Source organism: Delphinapterus leucas, chromosome 16 (assembly GCF_059928025.1).
Source record: "Delphinapterus leucas isolate spDelLeu-1000000601 "Yukka" chromosome 16, BTC_Dleu_Yukka2, whole genome shotgun sequence".
Taxonomy (NCBI): Eukaryota; Metazoa; Chordata; class Mammalia; order Artiodactyla; family Monodontidae; genus Delphinapterus; species Delphinapterus leucas.
In genome coordinates this window covers 58984573-58990604 of record NC_143144.1, presented here as the reverse complement: position 1 = coordinate 58990604, position 6032 = coordinate 58984573, and the positions used below count along the sequence as shown (strand labels likewise).

General features: G+C 43.8%; 1 protein-coding gene across 17 annotated transcripts in view; it reads left to right on the top strand.

Annotated features, from left to right (window-relative positions):
• DNMBP (dynamin binding protein) overlaps positions 1–6032 on the top strand; it is a 117013-nt gene that overhangs the window by 63268 nt on the left and 47713 nt on the right. The window contains exon 2 of one of the 17 annotated variants that reach the window (XM_089898010.1): positions 5320–6029. The exons of the other annotated variants lie outside the window; for them this stretch is intronic. The gene's annotated coding sequence lies outside the window, so the exon portion shown is untranslated. The remainder of the gene's footprint in view (positions 1–5319; positions 6030–6032) is intronic. 17 annotated transcript variants of the gene reach the window in all.

Genomic DNA, 6032 nt, shown 5'->3' with positions numbered 1-6032 from the left:
TAAAGATAAAAATGAAACCCGGCTTTAGTTGGGAGGCTGAGATATTTAGCAGCTAGGTGTTTTTTCCTAGGTGCATTTTTGCTCTGAAATGATAGGGATTGGATGACTTCTAAATTCCTTCCAGCTCAAAAAAAATCTGATTCTGTGATTCCTTAGGTTAGTTTTTGCATCGTTCCTTTTCCCTTCCCCCACAGCCGTTCCTTAGATGAACTTTGTTTCCTATCTTTAGTTCCTTATTGTATTAAGCCTCCTAATTGTGTTTATTCTGTTTGACTTAGGAGTCAAACCCTTCTCTCTGGAGTGTTGTAATATGCCCTATGAGCTCTCTGAAACCAGCTCAGTTCCATTTTATACCATTTCCATTTTTACAACTCTCTGTCTACTTGAGGACTTAACTAACTTTTGATAGTATATTCCTATTGACGCCTCTTTTTATACCGCATAGTATATTCATATTGACACCCCTTTTTATACCGCTAATATCCTCCTTGACTTGTAACAAAATCTCAGTCTGTCCCAGAGATCTTTTTGTTTTCTAATGTTCTTTGCTAGCTGTTTTACAGCACATGTGCCACTGCCCTTCCTGAAAGTTACAGTTACAACAGTTGATAACAGAAAGAAAACAAGCTTTGGAGTTGGTCTTCTGCCTTGAATGCACATCTCAGCTCCACCATTTACTAATAGTGTAACTTTAGACGAATTACTTAGCTTCTCTGAGCTTTGGATTTCTTATTTGTAAAATGAAGATGATCATACCTGTCTCATAGTGAGATAATATAAATAAAACACTTAATCCCATGTCTGGGACATAGTAGGTGCTCATAAGTTATGATTTCTTCATCTTTTATCTACCCATCTCTCATCCCCCTTACAAATCCTTCCCCTACCCCGACTGTCACTGCATGGTCCCCGCCCTGCTGAGATCCAGACTGACCCCCCTCCCCCAACTGGACAGACATCTGCCCTCGCACCCTGTGTTTGCAGGTGTAATTACCCAAGTGGAATGCCCGTGCCTTCCTCTCCCCCACTCTTCCCCACCCTCCACCTGCTGCATCTGAGAGACAAAGCGCTGTTCAGTGCCTGCTCCTTGACCATCTCCCAGGCTAGAAACCAAGTTGTTCTGCCAGGGTTTTTCCTTCCCCTCACCTTTCTTATCAGTTTCTCCTGTGAAGGCCTCAAGCTTAGATTTTTGTTAGGGCAGGTTTGTTATGGTTTTGCCCTTAGTCCTAGGGTATGGCTCCTGGGAGGTGGGCCTTACTCCGAAGGTGCGGCTCTGCAGAGGTTTCTAAGTGGAACACTGGACATATGTATTGAACTTCCTGATTTGAAGGGACTCAGATTTCAAACTGTCTTCCCAGCTGCAGAGTTGTGAATATCTGCCGGGCTCTTCAGCCTCCAGCTGTTACCGCTTTCTGCTGGGTTCCCTGGAGTCTCATCACTGCATGTACAGTTCAAGGATTTGAAGGGAATTTCTGCATAGATTTTGGGGCTGTCCTCTCTGCAGCGTACTCTTTTGCAGGATTTCTCCCTTAACATCAAGCCACTTCAGAGCCCCAGAACCTTTTTGACTCTGCAGCCCAGTAAGATTACCACTTGCTGGCTCTCAGTTTTTGCTTTATTCTCCAGCATGCTGAAAGACTAGGGATTGCCTTGGGGTAGGGGGAGGAGGTATCAGGTAAATAGGGATCTTACCTAGTTTTCCAGCCATGTTTCAAGTCGCATCCCCTCCAGTTTCTGGCTGCTTTTGGTGGCTTTCTAGTGTCTTCACACAGTTTTGTTTTTTTTTTTAAATCTTGTCCAGGGGGCTTCCCTGGTGGCGCAGTGGTTGAGAGTCCGCCTGCCAATGCAGGGGACACGGGTTCGTGCCCCGGTCCGGGAAGATCCCACATGCCGCGGAGCGGCTGGGCCCGTGAGCCATGGCCGCTGAGCCTGTGCGTCCGGAGCCTGTGCTCCGCAACGGGAGAGGCCACAACAGTGAGAGGCCCGCGCATCGCCAAAAAAAAAAAAAAAAAAAAATCTTGTCCAGAGTTGCTAATAATTTTCAGTAGGGAGGTTAGTACAATGTAGGTTACTCTACCATTACTAGACCAAAAGTCAACACTAGGATTTTACACTTGCTAATAACATAAATAGTTTTGATGGGAAGGGGACCTGGTGCTTCAAATTCCATGTTAACTAGGTTAATTTAAGTGATATTATGATATCTAAATGAAGAACTCTTACAGAGAGAAATAGGAAGCTGGAATTCAGATGTGAGTTAAGGCTAACGGTTCAAGGTTGGAAGGCTACAACACAAAATCCTCTTATATTATTACTAGAAGGAACCTGACATTTCAACAAGTCTAGTATTTTATACATGTGGGTAACCACCCGTGATTGGGTTTTGAAGTCTATTTAGTGGGTTACAACTAGCATTTTTTGAAAAATAAAATAGAAATGAATAGAAAGTTTCAAGTACATCTCATGTAGTAAAAGTAAGCATGTAATACTTCTGAGTGTGTGTATATACACATACATACATGGATTAGATAAATGTATGTATGTATCTACTGAACCACAATGTAAAATGTGAGTCACAGTGTGAAAAAGTACTTAAATCCAACTCACTCAGTTTATAAATGAAGAGACAGAGCTCAGAGAAGTTGAACCGTGTGGCCAAGGTAACTGGTCGATCCTTAGACCAGGAATAGAAACTGGGTCTCTTGATGCCCAGACCAGTGCTTTTACTACAACACCACAGTTAAAGCCAGAAGTGCAGGTTTAGGTTCATTTCAGATAAATGAACGTAGAAGAGCAGAAAAGTATTGTGTTATGGGAGCCAGAGAAGGGCTTCGAATGGAGTGGGTTCAACTGTGTTACATGCGGCAAAGCTATGAGAGGATGTGTTCTAAGTAAAGACCATTTGGGACATGAGGCGAGGAATAGGAGCAACAGAGACACAAGGCATATTACAGGGAGTTTAGGAGGGAAGTGGTGATGAGGGATATATAGTCATCTCTTGGTATCTGTATCTTCGAGGGGTTGGTTCCAAGACCAACACCCTACCCCCACCTTCACACCCTTGCAGATACCAAAATCCACAGATGCTCAAGTCCCTTCGATAAGATGGCATAGTATTTGCAGGTAACCTAATGCACATCCTCCCATATACTTTAAATCATCTCAATTACTTATAATACCTAATACTCTGTAAATGGTTGTAAATGCAGTGTAAATGCTGTTTAAACAGTTGCCAGTGTAGCAAATTCAAGTTTTGCTTTGAAACTTTCTGGATTTTAAAAATATTTTCGCTCTGCAGTTGGTTGAATCGGCAGATGCAGAGCCTGTGGATACAGAGGGCCTACTGTAAAAGCGGTTCCTTAAAAGGTTGGGCAGTAATTGCAGTGGAGCAAGAAAATCTTGTTTTGTTTTTCTCCCAAGATAAAAACCTGCACAGATTTGAAGGCACTTTTCCCAGTGTTACACAGATAGTTCAAAGTTTTTAAGACTCTCAGAGTCAAGGTTTCTTTTCATTGCGAGTATGTGAATATATCTCTCTATAGCTACAGTCTGTATTCAGACTACTGGAATAAAATATCTGCCAGTCAATCCAAGACATTAGCTTTTTTTTCTTTTAATATTTATTTACTATTTATTTGGTTGCATTGGGTCTTACATGTGGCACACGGGGTCTTCATTGTGGCATGCGGGATCTTTCATTGTGGTACACAGGCTTCTCTCTAGTTGTGGCATGTGGGCTCCAGAGCATGGGGGCTTAGTTGCCTCACAGCATGTGGGATCTTAGTTCCCTGACCAGGGATTGAACCACATCCCCTGCATTGGAAGGCAGATTCTTAACCACCGGGGCACAAGGGAAGTCCCCAAGGCATTAGCTTTGTATCCTTAATTTCATAGGCTGCTTACAAGCCATGAGTATAGCAGGTGCCAAGAGGTCTCTGCCCCTCCAGAGACCAGGGGCCTGCTTCTAGGAATTAACTGGGCAGTAGCAAAAGTTCAGCAGAATGAACTGTGGCATTTCATCAGCAGTAGTAGTAATAGTGGTACCACTTTACTTTACATGCTTTACAGTTTTCAGAGCCCTTTTTGCAGCTTTTATTCCAATTTGGTTCTGTTTTAACAAACATGAGCCATTCACGTATCTTTATCTAACAAATTTACTGAGTACCAAACACTGTACTATGTTCTGGTTAGACAGAAACGACCTTAAGACCCTGAGGAGGGCTAAGGCTGTTGTTGTAGTACAAGTGGACTGACGCCAGGTACCCCGTGGACCAGCTGTTCGCTTTCTCTGTATCCCTCTCTCACAGGCCATCTTTCCTCAAGATGTTTTTGCTGTTCTCTGAGCCTCTGCCTTGGCCTTCTCTAACCACAGACCAACACCTTCCACTTATATTTTCTACTCCTTCACTAGATTGCACATAACCATAGTTGTCCCAACACTCTCTGGGGCATTCTTGCAGCTTCTGCCTCTGTTCTATCTAATCTGCCTGGTAGTTCTTTTTTTTTTTGCGGTACATGGGCCTCTCGCTGTTGTGGCCTCTCCCGTTGCGGAGCACAGGCTCCGGACGCACAGGCTCAGCGGCCATGGCTCACGGGCCTAGCTGCTTCACGGCATGTGGGATCTTCCCGGACCGGGGCGCGAACCCGTGTCCCCTGCATTGGCAGGCGGACTCTCAACCACTGCGCCACCAGGGAAGCCCTGCCTGGTAGTTCTTAATTCAAATTCCCAGGAGAGAGTATAATTGACTCAGCTTGAGTTTTTTAGTTAGGCCTCATCATATGAATTAACCGTTCATTGATTAGGTATCCATCCATGATCCAAATGGCAGTAGTGAAGGTTGGGATGGGGAATCACCTAGCTTAAATCAGAGCTCTAGGGACTGTTGAGGTGTCGATTTGGTATGTAGAGGGCTCTGGAGGCGGCAGGCTTTCTGAGGCTTGGCGAGCTCAGCCCCAGCATTTGGAAATGGGTGGAGATATCTTTTGGTTGTCACAATGGCAGGGTGCAGGGGACTACTTGCATTTATGAGGCAAGGACCAGGGACACTAAATGTCTTCAGGGTGTAGGACCATCCTACACAGTGAAGAACTGTTCTGCCCCAAATGCAAGCCGTGTCCCTAATGAGACATTGGATAAGATGAGTAAGACTTGTGCCTGCCTTCAGGAACTCACAGTTTTAAACAGAAAGCAGCATATAAGCAAATGATTCAAATACAATTTTATAACTGCAATAAGAAGAACTATTAGGTACCTTCCCCCACCTTGGCCCTGCTACCTGTGTAACTTTGTATAAATTATTTATTGTCTCTATGCTGCAGTTTCCTCATCAACAAAACCAGATAATGTACGTACATGATAGTATTATGAGGAATAGGTGAGTTTATAGATGGGCAAATATTCAGAATAGTGCAACACAGCCTGGCACATAGTAAATGCTAAATAAACACGAGCTGCTATCATCATCATCATCAATCATACTATACCAGCACATAGATCCCATATCCCCTTCGAATGCAGTTCAACAGGTGTTTATTAACTAGTGTTTGTACTTAGCACTGTACCAAGCATTGGGGTATCCAGGGAAGGATACCTCCTCCCGACCCCTCCCCATCACGGGAGTTTATAGATCAGTTGAAGAGACAAAATGTAAAAGTATGAATAATTAAATAAAGTAGAGAAATATCTAGCATAGACAGTTAATGCTATGGACAATCAGAAGAGGAGGAATAGCTCAGTTTTTACTTGAGTTAATGGAAAAGACTTTAGGAAGATGTTTGAATTTGAGCTACAGCTTAAAGGAGTAGTGGGGTTGAGATAGGAAGAGAGAAGCAAGGAGAAAATTCCCAGCTGGGGAAAGCCTATGAGCAAAGATGCAGAGTTGTGGTGACAAAGAGGAACACGGTGTGGGGAAGAACTAGCGTATTGAAATCTTACAAACCAGATGGGAGTTTGGACCAGAACCTGAGGAAGGAGTCAGAGCTGGACCTGCACGTGGTGATTCACCCTCTGAGATGTGATCACTGACACTGTG